This window comes from Platichthys flesus, chromosome 6 (assembly GCF_949316205.1).
Source record: "Platichthys flesus chromosome 6, fPlaFle2.1, whole genome shotgun sequence".
Taxonomy (NCBI): domain Eukaryota; kingdom Metazoa; phylum Chordata; class Actinopteri; order Pleuronectiformes; family Pleuronectidae; genus Platichthys; species Platichthys flesus.
In genome coordinates, this window is record NC_084950.1 from 15495147 (window position 1) to 15513456 (window position 18310).

Here is an 18310-nt window from a genome sequence, read left to right on the forward strand (position 1 = left end):
GCAGCAACTGATGTTCGATGGAAAATGTTTTAATTAGATTTGAACATCAAGGTTGTACAAACCTATCTTGTGTTCATAATCCCATTCAGTAAACAAGTGTCTCAGGCATTTAAATCCTTAGACGCCTCAAGATGTTCTCTAAAGCTCGAGGTGAAGCTTATGTCTTTTTAACCTTAAGGAATGATCATGAAATCTCTGCTTTTGAGTGGGTTTTTTTACACAAAAGACATAATAATTCACAAAGCAGTGTTTCAGATGCGGATCTTTGATGTGTGTAAATCAAAGCACACACACTTGTATTACACACACACACCTTGTTGTTTCCAGACAGATCAGTAGACTGCTGCAGGGCCTCGGCCTCAGGGGAATTATATCGTGTTGATGGATATAACCTGATTGTGAAGTCATCACAAACGCTCCATCTCATCAAAACACACCAAAAGAACTCTCAGCTGGTTGAATTATTGATAAGTATTAGTCTGCAATGGTATCGTTGACTTCTGCTGTTTTGCAATGGCTTGGAATCTTAGCTTATTAATGTTATTTGTACATAAAGTTCTTTGAAATGCTCTCAAGTGTACGTCAAGAGTTAATCTTTCTTCAGCCACTCTCTGATATGCAGATTTATTAACGAGATCAATAGTGGACAAATTATCATTTTGACCTGACGATGACCCCTCATCAAAGCGATTATTCATCCTGAGGGTGGCAGGGAGATGAGACATTTCCCTCAAAACCTTATGTGTCTCCCTCATGCTAATTAGAGAAGTCAAGGATCAATAAAAAACATGAGGAGACATCGTCTGAGGATGCATTGATATCTGTCACATTTTGTGCGTCCAGCAGACATTTAGAAATTCCCCGAGATAAGTGAAAGCACGGATCTGCCGGTGGTGCTAAAGGAAGCGTTTGGCAACTGGTCAACATGAATACACTCTACCTGTCAAATTTCATGTCAAGTTGTTGAGCTACAGTTTTGCACAACTAGGCAAAAATGTCAACTTTCTGACGGAGATTGTTCGACGTAAGAGAATCATAGAAGTCGTTACAGAAGGATGCATTAATTAAGATTAAGATGCATTTATTAGTCCCAAACACATGCACAGACATACTCATGCAGGTAGGGAAATTCAATCTCTGCTATTACTCATCTGGTGCAGGACACACAGAGCAGTGAGCGACCATGTACGACGCTCGGGGAGCAGATGTTGGGGGAGTAAGGTGCCTTGCTCAGGGGCACTAGACAGGGTAGGGTGACTCTTGGATTTTTGGACATATCAATCCAGGTTCGTCTTTTGTTGTCTCTCCATGGAGTCGAACCAGAGACGAACCAGAGACCTTCTCTGCCCATAGTCCAAGTTTCTGCCACTAGACCACCACCTCTCCCGCAAGCATCCTCTGAAGACCACTTCAAAATGTCATTTCAATCTCTCCACTTGTAGTTTAAACACTTCAGTCAGATCAGCAGTGAACCGATTGTGGCTACCTGCAAAATAGTATTATCTGGTAAGTATGACATATGATTATGATTTTTCGAAGGAATATCACGCCATTGCACATTGATAAGAAATAGTAATTTATTAGTATTTGAAGTGGCCATTTGACCCTAGCCCCCCCCTTATTCAACGCAAAGTTATGCCCTTTAACCGAATGACCAACAGATCGACATTTAAAAGCAGTGAAAATATCACAGCACTTATCAGTCCTCCCTACATTTTAGAAGTAATTACAGAATCACTCACAAGTTCCCATCTGGTGAACCTGTCATCGACATGTTGGAGGTGGATGCTTTTAGGCTGTAATTGGCAGATTAGTGGTTGCCTTGATTTGGCGCCATACACAGACGAAGTTCATCTGAGTGGAAAACGCTGTGTAATGAGTCTGTCCTGTCTTTTCCTCCCCTGTTCTGTAAGTCACAGCACATTGCACGCATTTGTCTTTATGGTCCGCCGCTCAGAGGACGCTTCAAACGGCCACTATCTCACCAGAGAGCTCCGAGCTGAGGCGCTCCTGGCCTTTCCACGGTATATTTCTTTTGTACAGCCTGTGTGTGCACTAGAGGAAAACTTGCTGACTAGCCCGAACCTCAAATGCAGCTGATGGAAGTAACGGTCAGCCTTATAGTGAGTGATGAGACTGCAGGATGCTGAGCTGAGGAGCAGTTTCCATCGCATCCTACTAAAATGTCACAACAGACACAGCGCTGCCTCTGTGCCTCTGGGCGATTCGCAGTCGTTTGCAAACATAAAACAGGTCCAACAGAGAAGTGAAGATATTAATCACAAACGTGTATTAATTTAGCTCCATAACTATCATTGCCCATCGGCGTTGAGCTAAATAATCGATAGTAGTTAAGACTTTGTTTGTATCGATTGGTTCTTTTGATTGCTTTTCTCTCTTGATAGTCAGGGGAGGACCTTGGCACCGGGCCCACTCCCGCTGTCATTTGTGTTGGCAAGCAGCGCACTTGTTCACAGAAAGCTTGAATCAGATTTTAGTGCTAAGGCTGCAGAAAGCACAACAGAGATGGAGAGGGGGGGGGGGGGGACTACAGTCTTTTATTCACCCGGTGCCTTTGTTTGCTGAAGTTATTTTTCAGTGTTTATCAGTGACACATCCACTCATTTAAGAGTGGCAGCGTTTACACTGGTTCTTATGAGGATGAGTATTTTCCTTCTTTGCCACAGTGTGTGTGTTTTTAGATGGTTACGGAATGTGCAGCTCATCTTTATGCGAATTTGATTTCATCAGTTCCGCGATAAAAACAACGTCTTTTACACACAAACACTGAACCCACTTTGTAGCCCTGCTGCATTTTGGATGCTAAACTGAGGTTGCTGTTTTGGGTTGTGGGAACAATCCATGCAGTATCTTTCCTGCCCTATCAGCTGTTTTGGGAAAATGTTAGAGGAATATTCACTGCAGAGGCCCTAACCAGGTGAGCTGCGGAAAAAAAAAACAATTAGCTAGAGAAGATACAACTAAAGCAGAGATGAAAAACGTAATTAAATGAATTACCCCTTCACAGATCAGGATCAGTCATCAAACTGGGCCCTGAGCTTTGCCTTGGTCAACGGCTTAATCTCTTATTAGTTCTGCTCGCCCCATCTCACTTCTAAATTCCCATCCTTGGCTGCAGCCTGCCATGGACAGACGCGCTCTCCCCCCTTACCACCACCAAAAAAAGCCCCAGCGTAAGCGTTTATTCGCTGCTCGGTCTTCGGAAAGTGCTGCAGATGCATTATACGGGAGGGGGGGTGAGAGAGCAACTGCAGCTGAATTAACCAATCTGCATATTCAGGGGCCTGTTAGAGGAAGATTGTTCCCGTGTGATGAAAGCATGGAGGTGCATGAGGGTGGGAGCTCTGCAAGGCTGGACCTGAGTGAGACACACCACAGAGGCTGTGGAGAGGAGAGGGAGAGAGACGGGGCAGAGCACGGGGGGGGATGGACGCAGCAGATTTATCACCACGAACACTGTAGGAGGCCTTATTGGAAGGAGGAGGGGGGGGGTGGGGGGGGGCTCTGTGATTGGAGCTGCAGCTGATTTTCCCCGGGTGAGACGGGTTTGTTATGTAAGATCACAGTCGAGCGGATGCTGGTTTATTTGTCCTACAGGTGATGAGCTCTGGGGGATGGTTGGAGGTGATGGAGGGGGCTTGTGTGTGACAGTTAGGTGGAGCCGGCCATGCGTGAGGCATGCAAAGGTGGTGTGCGTGATGCCGTGAGCTGAAGACAGATGTTGAGTTTGTTTCTGGAGGCTGTGACTCTGGATCAAGACCTACCTGTGTGTCCTCTGATGGGACATATGGTCGGTCACTATAAGCACTGTGCACTGTGTGTATCCATCATTATATCTTGACTTTAAAGCCTCCCCGGCAGGGTTTTGTTTTTATGGTCGGCCTCGCGTCCCTCATCTGCGACAAATCATTTCGGGAGAGAAGACATAAAGCCACATAAATCCAAACAACTACTATTGACTTTCCCACATGATTTATGACATTAATGAAATTAGAGTAGTGGAAAAAACGTAGAGCTAAACCAACATCACATACAATTATTTAGTTTGCTACAAAAGCTTTGTCTGACTCTATCATTACCACCATAATAACAGCCTGCGGTTATAATTTGAGCTTATTCTTGAGGAGCGCTTGCGATGTTCCTCCGCCCATTTGAGTACTTGAGCGTCAGGTCAAGTGAAGGACAACCAGCCGGATGATGTAATGTTTGTAGGGAGTCAAGATGGTGGCCATGGCGGGGAAGTCAAGCATGAAGAATGAAGCACTAGAGTGGTCGCGCGGAGACAAGTTAATCAATCACAGGGTTTGATGCTCTGTAGATTATATTGCCTGTTGATTGATTATCATGAGACAAACACATACAGCTGGAGGTGATATTTTTTGTATGTTCACAGCAACTAGAATAAAATTCTATCAGATGGCAAATACACTCGATATACACAACGTAAAATATAACACAATATCCCACTATGAACAAATCTTTAATGTTTTGACAATTGTTGGTGTGTTATACATTTCATATCAGCAGTATACATCAGCAGTAGAATGCCATAATGTATTTTCTCTATCCTGATATATATAAGCAACATGTCGTGTGAAGCAGATAAGCTAATATATACATACATAAGATTTATCACAATACAATAGTAGCCCTATCTAATATAAAAATCGCATTAAGACCTAATTGCCAAAGTGATTCCAAAATGCATCTATCCTGTGTCTAAGAATGAATGAAAGGAAAGAAGTGTGTGTTCACTTTGTGCATTTATAAGTGAGTGTGTGTGTGTGTGTGTGGTGGGTCAGTGGTGTGTGAGCGTATCACACAGCCTGCCATGTTTGCTCGACATGTAGGATGTGTGTTGATGCCCAGAGAGGCACCATATGCTGTTTAGACTCAGGAGCGTCCCATCAACGGTGGGCCCGAAGGTGAACAACCCCGGCTCCTTCTTGTGTCTCCCTCACTCAGCTCATGCGTGCATCATCAGCCAGCAGGGTTGGAAAACACGCAGGAGCCCCCTCTCCTCCATGCTCCACGTTTTCTTGCCACCATAAATAACGTTGCATATAGATTTCCTCTTGCACAGCTTGACATGGCCAGGCCTGAGCTGATGAACAGTGTTCAGCTGGAGTCCTGCAGAGGGCAGAGTTTTACTACATAAACATACAGGAGCATTAATGCAACGTCCATGTTTGTGCTGATGGACAGAGACACAGAAAGGAGGATGTGCAGATTATTTAATCTGGATATTGAATTTAAATGTCAAGTTTTTTATATGTAGTGATAAAAGTACAGTGGTGTTTGCCAATATTAATATTACAATCATAAATAGTGATAGTGATAAGAGGTGTAAGGTGTATTGATGTTCATGGTTTGGGGTTTTCCAAGCAGCCAAACAAACGGGGAACCCCCCCCCCCTCCCCCCCAACACTCATTGGATGTAAAACGTTAGGGGAAACCTTGCGCTGTTAGCTCTGTTATGAATAGCTTTTTGTTCTCACTGGATTTATCAATATGTCAAACTATCGTTGTCATAAAAATGCATTTCAAGTGGTGTACAATATTTTCGGGCTCCTTTCCGCAGTGTGGTAAATTAACCCCGGGTATTTTTTACCCCCTTTATTTCCTCCACCTACCTCTTTTACCCCCATCGCCTGCCCTGCACAATACCCCTCGGCCTGGTCTAAAGGGAGCACCTGATCCCAGACCACCAGGGCTTCTAATTGCTTCACTCTCTTCCTGAGCGAGGTTGCTCCCTCGGGACAAAGGGATGAATAGACAACCACTTATGAATCCAAACCAATTTAAAGGTCTGTCTGATGGGAGATAAAATATTACAGCCACTTCATTTATAATTAAACTGCCAGTATACATCACAGGTCACAGTGCGTGTAGGGTTACTCCCCTCCTGTGTTTTTGAAAAACACCGTTGTTGTTTTAGAGAATTTGTTTTTTCACTGGGAACCCTCAGAATATTCATGCTTAATTAACATGAATAATTAAACATCAATAATCTTTTTAATTTATCAGTCTTTGAAATCACAATTGGATTGATCATGATCTCGTAGCTTTCCCTGAGGAAATCACGGTTAGCTCTGTAATCTCTGATCTGGGCAAGTATTCAAAGACAGAATAATTCAATTCCCTGTTTTCCTGCTTAAAAAAAACGTCTCTGTTGTACATGCATCAGCATTAACTGATTGGAATTGTTCCTCTTTATTAGCATTTGTGCTCCCTCCTGGGCTAAACATACTTAGGTGATTGCTTGGTTGCTACCGTGCATAATGCTGTAGTTTGATCCAGAGAGGATTTGGATGTTGGTGGCCTGTTGTCACATGATCCACAGGCCGGGGATGTGAGGTCATTTTATGTCACCTGATATGTCTGAGCTCTCAGCTGTTGGTGGGAAAATGAGGTGGAGATTACAGGTTCATTTGAGGAATCTTGAAAAAATATGTATATCTTTCCTGCACATGGGGCTTTATTTTGTAATTTTAGCTCACTGAATCGGTAAATTAGGATTTGCGCTCGAGTCAATCACATCCTTTATGTTCACAGAGTCAGATTATGTCCGTCCTCTTATGTCTTAAATTCAAAATGAACACAAGAAGCATTTTTTTTTGCCAAATAAATGGTGCAAGCACACATACAGTGCCTTATAAGAATGAGATGATTTTATTACCTTGCTTTCTGGCTTTAGACTGATATTTATGAATTAATACTGATATCGTTTTTTCATTGCACCAATCTACTGCAGTCAACGCAGCACAAATATGTCAAACATGCATCTCCTGAGTACCAGATGAGAAAATAGTTGTTCATAAAATATATACTTTTTATAGTTCCCTGAACTACAAGAAATCAAACCACAAATAGACAAATTAATAACCTGTAAAGTGTATTACCCCTTACATAAAGAGCTGAGCACACACAATCCCAAGGAGACTCGAGCCGACTGCATCGTTATTATAATTATTATGTGTGTTTAAAGCAGAATGTTATAGTGAAGGTGAATGATGATATGGTTCTCTTATTGTGAGGCAGGTGGTCACAAACTGTAAAATCAGCTGCTAATAAGCTGGACGGAGATCAGGCGGCTGCAGCCAAACTCCTGCATGTCTCAGCTGCATTTCACTGCTGCACAGCCTCAGCTCACTAAGGTCATACTTCACTCTTCTATAAAGCGCCTTTTGATAAGTGTTTTTCTTTTTTACTGCTGACTTCACAAAATATCTCAGGTTTGCATGGATCATAGATCCCTCTCTCTCTCTCTCTCTCTCTCTCTCTCTCTCTTTCTCTCTCTTTCTCTCTCTTTCCCTCTCTCTCTCTCTTCAGCTCCGATTGTGCTGCACCATGTAATCATGTGGCATTGTGAAACCCTGTCCAAGGAATCTCTGTCCTGAACTAATAGGTCGGCTGTCAAGTCGGAGCTGCTGTCTCATGCTAGAGGTCAGAGATACTGACAGAGGACGACACGGGAATCACAGAAACACAAGCCTCTGTACAGTAGCCAGCTCACTCCATTATGGTATGACACTGCTGTACTTCAATTTGTAAAACTAAAGACTTGACATCAAGATAAGACGCACAAAGTTACGGGTGTCATCTTGCAGCTTTAGCAGCACAACATCACATAACATCTCGTTCTTATCCCCCTCACAATTGCTTATATTCCTCCTCTGCTGCAATGCTATGTTTAACATCTGGCATGTCATTCAATAGCTGCAGCCATTAAAGCTCATAGATAGTCACGCCAACCTTTGCTTACTAGGCTGTTTTCCTGACCTGCACAGCTGAGAGGTGACTCACTCACCATCAGGGGCAGTGCTCCCTCTAAAAGCCAACCTGCTGTGAATTTGTAATTTGCTCCTCCACTCGTGTGATCCGCTCCTGCAGTCGTACCCCGGTTCGGATGCAGTCTGTGTATAAAAATGTGCTAATGGGGAAGAAGGGGGCTGCGTAATTCTGCTGCACGGCATGTGGAACTCCCACTGTGCGGTTGGAGCCGGTGATGCAAACATTGTCTGTAGCATTAACAGAGGGTATTTCAAGGGCTTCAACTGAGATGCATCAAGCAAGTCCACATCCTGGCCTATTCCATCACACATGCATGCGGATGGGGAAATCGTTTGCAGTCATTCATTTCCATGGGGGTTTGGTAGTTTGATTACACGTCTCTGCGTCAATACTAAAGCAAGTTTTTAATCTTGTGATATGATGATGATACCTTTTGACTATATCTAGCATCATCTAACCATTTAGCCATGTGCAGGTTTGAGAGGAATTCCCCCTTCTTTGTTGAGTTTCCTTTATATTTTCAGCATGTATTGTTGACCCACAGGATATTTATGACTGCCCTTGTTTATCTAATTCTTATGACCTTGGCCAACTCACATTCTTCCATTCAAGATGCCCCCCCCCCCCCCCCTTCTCCTCCCGATCCTCCAATGGAAGCTGCGGCAGGTCTCTTTACGTCAGCAACACTGCAGGACCTCTGTGCTCCTCCGGCATTACATTCAGCCCCCTATCTTCTCCTGCGCTCATTAGTGCCAGAGGTAGAGGTGACAAGAGCGGTCACGCAATCTCAAAGTGATAAAAATGCACAATGGAAGGTGCTCCAGAGAATATGAGGTTCTCCTGGAAAAAAGCAGCACGAAAAAAACAAAACTGCCTCAAGCGCATGTGATAGAGACTTAAGCGTGGGGTTTGGTGCAGTGCACAATTTACATTCTACTGTATATTGATTAAATCTGTATATACCCCATGGGAAGGAGTATTGAGCATCGTGGCTGTAGGGTGGATTTTAGCTCTATCCTCTGCATTCTAAATGGCTTTATGCAGCATGTCATTACTACTAAAGTAGCCTACCTCAGCTTTCCCAATAAAGAGTTTATGTTTGCTGTAGTTAAAAGTGTTATCCAAATAGATCTTTGCAGGCAAGGCAATACAACTTTAAAGTAGAATATCTTACACATGAGTGGCGTCTAATCTTCATCCCGCAGAGCCTATTTTTCAGAGAGCTGACACTTTGAAATATGGTGTGGTGTTTTACCCACATACATCACATAGTCTGCTTACAGACACACATGGGAAGGCAGTACAGATTAAATCATCTCTTCTTTGTCCAGTCCTTTGCTTGTAGGGAAACACAATCAATCAAATTGCTCATTTTTTTGCATCTGAGCGTAAATATGTTCATGTAAAAGCAACATCAGCTGGATGTTAACTGCATCCTGCTGCTGAATGTTTATGGAGCAGGTGTAAAAGAAAAAAATCCCTGATTGAAAATACTGTTCAGCACTTTCAAATGTCTTACTATTCATATCATTAAATAAGGCTAACATAACAATTTGAAGAACAGTTTTCAACACACCTCTGTTTCAGTGCATGCGGGTGATGTCGCTGCAGATATAGATATATATCTCAGTTGCCCTTAAATTCTCTAACTGGTTTATTAGCTCTCTGTTTGATCGGGATGCTTGTTAAGAGCTCTTAAAAAATGTAGCTGCTTACACCACAAAGGCGAAACTTACAATGCTTTGTGTGCATTATAGTTTGATACACCACTGCGGGTTGCCTGTAGAAGCAATAGTTAGTATCGTATAGTGCAGTATGGTACAATATAATACAATCAAAATGATAAAATGATAAAAATATCCCAAGATTTATGATGAATAATTAAATTTATAATACATTTTTTTATTTGACTGCTATTTTTACAACACAAACAAAAACAAAAATATTTTTTATCCTATAAATCGAGCAATACAAAAGACCCCAATTTATGAGGACACCTATCTCTGATTTGCAGTATAGTTCAGGTTTATAAAATATGAATGCCATGAATAAAACTAATAATAGCCTATTAGTAACAGGGTTGCATTCTCCATATAAAGTTGTTCTGAGCTCATATTGAGCTAGCTATTCCATCATTGCGAATATACGTGCACTGGTACTTTTTTAACAATGCACCAGACTCCTGTTATATTTATTAGGATTTAGGTTTATTTTGTAAACACACGGGTTGCATACATCCCTCCATGTGCAGTGGCCACTACTGCTGCCATGTTCACCAGGAGACCCATATAGTGCTTCATCGGTGCGGTTCCATCCTGGTTGATGACGATTTGTTCTCACGCTGGACCGGCCCTCGATGCAGCTGGAGATCAGCTGCTGCTGCTGCTGCTGCGGACCGTCTCTTCCTCTGCATCCCAGCTCCCCTCCCCTCCCCTCCCGCCCCCTGCGGACAAACCGGAATGGTTTCTTCCAGGCGGACCTGTCACTGTCACCGCGGCAGCCGGAGCGTGAGAGCGGAGGTGGGGGGGGCGGCGACGGAAGGCTTCATCCACTGCTGCCATTGCGGTGCGGCGGCCGCTGCTGCTCTGGAGCCACACCGGGAAGATAATACCGTTTCTCTCGCTCTCCGTGAGGGGTTCCCCCCCTTAAAGCACGCCGCGAGGACCGTTGCTCTGTGAGAAGGTGAATGGGTTTCTCGATCTAAACCGTGGGTACGTGGCTGGGGAGAGTGTGTGTTGTGTGTAGCGGCAGGCGCTGAGTGGATGTGCTGTCTCCCAGCGGGGACCGATAACGGTGCAAGCCGAGGTAACCCAGCTGCTAGCGAACTGCATCTACGCGCTATGCTAAGCGGTTAGCTAGTTCCCCCCCCCCCCACCACCCCCCAAAATACGCTAACGGTGTCTCCTAGTTGTCGGCGTGAATAATTGCGCGCGTCGCCCTCGTGTTCTGCGGAGCTCGTGTGGGGTTGGGTTGTGTCAGAGGATGCCGAGCGCTCGAGCTGTCATCGGGCGCACGGGCTGTTACCGCGTCAAGTGCGCGGAGCGTCCAGGTAACGTTAGCAGGGATAAGCTAGCCTAGCCGCTGTAACAAAATGTCGGCCAGCTATGGGTTGATTTGACCAAGAGGGTATTACGCAGGGGGGGCACAGGATTTATGAAGTGTCAGGGCTGCCGGAGAAGAGGAGGGAGTGGTGACGTCAGGACAGCCGCTACAAATACGACAGCGGTTTTTCTAAATTAAAGGGAAGGTCATTGGGCGACTCGCATTGTTTTGATAGTGGTGAGCTGGTACGAGTGGGTGAAGCTAGGTAGCATCCGGCTAACGTTAGCTTGTTCGCTGACTTCAGTGGCACAGAAACACCTGCTCGTGTGTTCGGTCCCTCCAGCTGTCATAATAATGCAGTGTCATGTCCGGAGCGCGCGTGTGCGGCTGCAGTTTTCCAAGCAAACTTATCTCACCAGCTCCGTCTCTATCACATCTGATGGGTTCTGCTGCTGCCAACATGAACTAAGAGCAACAGTCTTCACTTGTTGAATTTTGATTACGCTGGCCAGCAGCGGTGGTGTATTGCTGGGATCATAGTATTGTAAATCAGCTTGAATGTATTTACCTAACACCTAACAGTTGTACAAGAGCATACTGAATTAAAGCCTCCCCAATGATGGCCAAAATAATAGGTACTAAACATGTCATTAATATCACTTTACATTAGGGTTGTGTTCGCTTATTTTGGGAAAAGCATAAGTTTGATCAGTTTGTCCTTATATACTTGAGCTGTCTTGGATTTCTCTTATTTGCAATCTTGGAATTTCAAAGCCAACAAAAAAAGGCCACTCATAGAAATAATATGTAACAATTATAAATTATAATGTCTTCAACCGACAATACCTATGTTATATATTTTGTCGACTTGTGTAATTACATTATACTAGACGTTTCCAACACTGTTTTCCAGAGAAATCACCAATTTAATTCAGGACGGTATGACGTTTAATTTTGGTCGCCTCTTAATTGTGTAAAATTACCTGTCACTATTGTAACTTATGGGGCAACTGAAACACAGTGCTAGCCAGTTAGCCAGTTGGCTGTTTGTTCCCCTCCACTGTTTATATTGGTCATTCTTAATTGATTATGATCATTCATTACCGTTACATGTGTGCTACATAACACTACCAAACTTGAATATGTTACCTCATATATGTACATGATTATCACCTGAGTTGCGTCATGTAGATTTTCATCGGTAATGGTGTTGAAGACCATATTTCCCATGATCCCATGCTGCTTCAGGATGTCATCAAACTAGGTCTTTAGTTATTGTTTTGATTGAGAGACCTCCACAACCCGAAGTTAAATATTGTAAGAATAAAGTGTGCAGTGATATTACCTATCATAACTGTAACGTGTGTTATTGATATATCATCCCAATGATGTACAAAGATTTATTATCAGTGTTAGACTTCCTGCCCTTGAGTCTATGACTTAATTTGTCATCGCTTGCCTCTTGATAGTTATATTACATAAAATGGCAGTTTGGCAGGGCAACAGATTGGTTAAATGAAGTGGAGGAGGCACAGTGCAGATGCTGTCTGTTTCAGCCATTAGATGTTGCATTGGCTGAATGAATTGACTGTTTATTTGAATAATTAAGATGACAATGTTGTACATTGGATGAGTCTTGCAAACGTGTTGCCTGAGAGGAAGAGAATATCTTTCTGCTCAAGGGCATCCATACATGGTTGGCCTGTAAATCATGTTGCCCTAAGCCGTCATTTGTACAGCAGTCATCTGAGTCATCTTGCTTTTAGGACATGAATCTGATACTTTGCTTACTTAAGAAAAATTTGACTGCGGATTTGTAGACCTGTGTATTTGTAGAAACTGCAATAAAAGGCTGATCCAGTTGCAGGCTGTATGATACTTACGTGACTAGAGACATACTAATGAGACTGCATCACTTTATTTATATAATAAGAAACCTAACCTTGTATATGATTAACCCCTTGGTTTGCATGTAAGTGAATGTCCAACAAAATGGGTTATTTCATTGAAATAAAACCAACCAGAGTCTATGGCCTGTGGTATTTCTTTGAAGTGAATAATGATCAAATTGTGCACAGAGATGGTGCTGGAAAAGAAAAAAAACTGTAAACATAGCATGTGTTTCAGTGTTAGAGATAGCCTGGAGATACCACCAGGATAAAAAGAATATGATTTTATTGAGCTGGTCTGCACAATCCTGAAGTACACCATAGATTATTCTGTATAATTACAATCAATGTGTTTTGAAACTTAGATACCTATTTTACCACATGTTTAACCTTTCCTGGACTTGTCATCTCACCAGTGATTTTAAATCCGGAGGTGTTTTGGTTTTACAATGCATCATAGTTTAATCCACTCTCGCTGTTAATGTTCAATTAACTTTTACTCTGCCTGTTGTTTAATTAATTTGCACAAGATTAATTACATTGCAATCTTTTTTTTCCGCTGCTAACCCTGTATTTTAACATCATAGCATTTAATTGGAAAATACTGTAGCATCATTTCTATTTTGTTTCTCAGCGATAAACTGTATCCATGGACAAAAAAACACTATAATTAAAAAGTACACTACCCTAGATCAGGTTTTAAAGTATCTTCTTTCATTCCTTGGTACCATCTACCTTCTGTACTCAATGATTTTAGGCTACTTGTTAAATATTTTGAGATGTTATTGTTATTGGTTCCTTGGATACTGAAATGTCATTGCTTTGATACATGGCTAAAGCTGAAAGTTCTTATTTAACATTCTTTATAATATGACATTAAAGTCTTCACAAATGGCGTGTTCACACTATGGTGGCTCTAGTTTTGCTTGCTCCACACAGAAGTTACTTATATAAATCAAGTCCATTTTAATTTCCTCTTTAAAAGGGGTTGTGAAATTATCAGGATGAAGATGCTTAACAAATTGCTCCTCTGCATCACATTTTAGCATGAGCAGTCTTTTACTCCCAGTCCAGAAACATCCACTATCATTGCCACATTTCATTGGCTGCGTTGTCCTCATTTCAATCACAGTGCCTGTGAGGAGGTGGGGTGCAGGTCAGTGGCTCAGCTTATCAGCACATTCCTGCCCTCCTGTGTGCTTTGTGTGGGGCACTGATAACTCCCACTGGGCTGAAAGAGTTCAGGAGCTGATTTCTTGGTTTATGTGTTCGGGACACAATGAGGCTCTGGCTATGATCATTGGCTCCAGCTGTGTAGTCTGAAAATAGGCTCTGCTCATACCGAATACTGCTATTCATCAAAGGCATGGTGTTTATCATTTTTTGTATTATAAGTTTCCGCTCATTGTTTGGTGGTTAGGACTATAACTTTATTTTATTTTAGCACTGTTTATCAGGCACCTGTTTTCAGTGAAAAACCATTTAGTATACAAAGATCTAGATATTTTGCGATAAGATCCAGATATTTCCACTTGTTGGTGGAGACCAAAAACTGAGTTAAAACTAGGCTGCAAAGCAGCACTAAACGGGCCCGAGCATTTTGAAGCGTTGCATGCTTTTTGCGTACTGCGGCAAGGATAAATGCTTCACTTCCTGCGTCCGTCACATAAATCCGTATATTTTAACCACTTTAAAATTTTCTGCAAATTTTGGTAAGAATTTGAGCATGTTAACGCCCTTAAAAAGCCAATTAATTTGCCTGAAAAAAATAAATAAGAATTCTCACAATTTCAATAGGTCCTCCCACTGTCTCCTACTGTTCGGTGCTCGGGCCCTAATAGAGTGTATAGTGGACTCAAATTTACCATGTGGCCAGGAACATGACATAATGATTACGTTGCCAGATAACTTTTGGTTTTGTAAAGTGTTAAAGTTACGTTAACAACCTCCTCTGCCTGTGTACAAGATCTTCTTTGTTGGACAGAAAGTGCACCATCACCAACACTATGACCCTATGAATTCATGTTGTAATAGTAGCTAATCATCATGCTGTCTTAACACAGCATATCACACAATCTTATTTGTGCACAAGTTTAAAGCTTTAGCAACTTGAGCTTTCATGTGGACCCAAAACATCTTTCATACGAGAGATTTTATAAAATGTTTTATTTCCACTAGTCACATGGAGTCTACCCACTCATCTCGAACAAAACAATCTTGGTTTCCTCTCATTTTACCCAGACATTACCACTTTTTATGGGATATAACTGTTGATCTTCCAAATGTATTATTATTATATTTTTTATTTAGAATGAAGAAAATAAACAAAAAAAAAACGACTGTCCCCCAGATATCTATCTTAATATCTATCTAAATAGATATCTGGGGGAGCTTGAATAGCAAGTTAATTTGTTTGAAGCCCACACCCTGCTGTTGAAGAAAAGTAATGTAAAATAACTTATTTTTCATATATAATAATCACACCTGTGCATTTGTAGTCATGAATCTAGTATAGTAAAATAACGTTGTGCCTGGCAGAACTGCTGACTTGTGGCAATTAGCAGTGCAAGTTATCTGCATATTTGTTTTTATGGAGAACTAGACTCAAATTGGTCACATATATCTTTTACCTTTGTCAATTATAATGCTGAGGAAACACATTTTGTCCCTACCTTAATTAAACCTCATATTTACATTCATAGATTTAAATGCATGCATTATGAAAAGGTTTGATGAGGATCTTTGAAATAACACAAATCAGATGTCCCAGTTTTCCAACAGCACCCTTACTATGCATATATTTGTGGATTTGTGTGAAAATTATGGACAAATCTTATTTTTGTAATTATAAATCAACAAAAAATGGTGACTCTAATTCCTGTCCAAATGCTTTGATTTATGTAGCTGTTATTTGAGGCTGGTAGGCAGAAGGTAGTAGAGAGAGCCAACTATGTGTGGAATCTGTCACCTCTCTCAGGCTCTGCTCTGAGGGATGTAAATTTAACTCATCCCCTTTGCCAGCAGTGACTCTGTCAAGCTTGTCCAACTCCATCACTATCCTGACTGATAGTGGGATGTCATGACCTACATGGCCTTGGGCCTTAGTTTGCTATTGAGTGTATTATTGCACAGATTAATCTAGCCTGTAACTCCTTATTTGTGTTTAATTCTGTTTGACCTTGTTTGCCCCCCCGTCAAATGTATTTAGTGTATTTGTTGTATATTTACTTTCGGTATCTGCTCCTGCACAGACACAAACTAATCTGTATTAGCACTATGTTAATCCATTCTCAGCTGAGTCATCCATTTACTTTTTATGGATGCTCAGTGCATCTGTGTCAGCGGTGGTGACAAAGACAGCAGGACAAAGGCTGCACTGGGTATGCAAATGAAGCGGTATCAGAAATAACAGTCTCATAAATGTCAGGACTTTTTATAAGGAAAAAGCTTTGTGCTACAGGCATTAGGGGATGTTAAAGTATATGATGTTGAGACGATACCTCATGATTTAGCATCATACTAAGGCACCCTGAGGTTTATGTGGATAACCTTCTGATCATGTCTGAAATGCTGCCACAGTCGTCTCTGATACGGCACATAAGTACAGAAGATTCTCTCAATGTGATACAACAAATGTTGCATTGTGAGGAGACAAGTAGTCCCAGACTTTAATATGGTTGTGTCGACCATGTATTTCCTGTTGGTGATGAGGGAGAATACGGCTCTTCATAGACAACAAGGAACGCTTCAGTGTATGTGGTTGGCACACACTGCAGTAGCTTGAAGTTGCCCTAGGATGAATTCACATGTTTGTGCAGTCATGCACTATGTTCCTCTGTAGAAAACACATTTGCCTTAACAATGGTGGGAGAAAATGACTCAACTACTAAAACAAATTTAAACAGGCTTGATTTTGTTTTCCATTGTTTGGGTCTTTTTCTTGAAATCTCATATATTATGTTATTTTCAGAATAATGCCATGTTAGTGGTTGTCACACGTCGTTGATTATGTAATAAAATGTTAGTCTTATTTAACTATTATAAAGACACAGAAGCACACGGAATAGGTCAGTGATGTATCTGCTTCTTCGCAAAGTGGCGTTTGAATCATTCATTCTTATTAAAAGGTTATTATAACACACAGCTTCCACCACCATGTTTTGCTCTGATGACAACATTTGTCTGAAAACCCTTTGATGTATGTGGGATGTTACACAACACACATGTTTCCCTTTGCTTTGCTCTTAGCCTGCTTCTACTCTCCCTTGTTTCATGAGCTTTATTAGCAACTGTTAATACTGTTTGATTTAATGTTAGAGGTGAGCTGTAGTGCTGATTGTGTTTATGTTGTCTGCAGTATAAACATACTTCATATCATTTCCGCATGCTACACATGTGTATGATGACTGACCAGATCATCTTCAGCGGGACATCACTGACATAATGAATGCATGTAATGCAGCACACCTGGGGAGGAGGGGTGCATAATACTCCACGTGCAGAGAGGGAATTGATAGATTCTGCTCTGGTTCAACGTGGCAGCTCAAGGGTTAAGTCCAATACAGCAGTTTACACTGCGGATGGATGTTCGCTAGTACAGAGGAGTCCCATGCTGTAGCGGAACTGCAGATCCCACACAGATCGCTGCCAAGCCAGAAGGGATTTGCTTCGATCCCATGAGCGTGTGAGGAGAGAGTTGAAGGAGGCACACATTCTGAGGCAAGATGCTGGGAGAGGATTCAGACCTGTGCTGGTCAGAGGAAGCGTGAGGGCGTCGTTGCAGGGTGTGTTTCTTAACCCCTCACCTGTGGTCGTAATTTAAGTTGTTCTCCGAGCTGAGGAAAGAGAAAGGACGGGGGGGGGGGGGGCTGTGGGCAGGTGGCTCCCAGCAATGACTGGTGCGGTCATGCACTGAGGCTGTGCGTCTGCAGGAATCTCCTGCTGGATTTACTAAGAAGTAGCTTGAGGTTTGAGATGCTTTTGTATGCGTCCTCTGGAGTGACCAGGATGAACTGATGTAAGTACCCCTGATCTTCTACGCATCCAGTTTTATTTGAATCTTAAAGCAACGAGAAGAAGGGCTTAGGTCTACGTCTGTTTTACTGAAGCCTTTAAATTATGCAAGTGTGTGCCTTTTGAGGCTGTGATGGTTGGTCATTAAGTTTTATGTCACATTTAAAAGGTTTCATCTCTTGACCTTCTCAACGCTCGTGGAATGCTACATCTCTGCTACTGTCTGTCCTCCGTTAGAGGTCTGCAGTAGTGTCTCACCATGTTGTATGTGCAGTGTCATTTATCTCTCAGTGGACCTGCTGGTGCTAAGGCAGGGGCCTCCGTTAGCATTAGAGTATATGCTCCAAAGCAGGGGCGGGGGTGGGGGGGTTAGCAGTTGTCAGCACTCCCCAGCACATCGTTCTCAATTTCTGAAGTCATCAATCATCTTATTCTACTTGTTTGCTGCTTCAGTGCCGGCAGCCACAGTAGAGTGTGATTCTGTTGTTGTTTTCTGTCTTTTGGCCGCAGAGTTCTGGAAGTAAGCTGGTTTAGAGTTAGAATTCTACAGA

General features: G+C 42.2%; 1 protein-coding gene across 10 annotated transcripts in view; it reads left to right on the top strand.

The window, feature by feature from the left end:
• The window catches only part of tjp1b (tight junction protein 1b), a 53509-nt gene that overhangs the window by 9843 nt on the left and 25356 nt on the right, over positions 1-18310 (top strand). Inside the window, exon 1 of one of the 10 annotated variants that reach the window (XM_062389521.1) lies at positions 10072-10497. The exons of the other annotated variants lie outside the window; for them this stretch is intronic. The gene's annotated coding sequence lies outside the window, so the exon portion shown is untranslated. Of the gene's footprint in view, positions 1-10071; positions 10498-18310 lie in introns of those variants that run through there. 10 annotated transcript variants of the gene reach the window in all.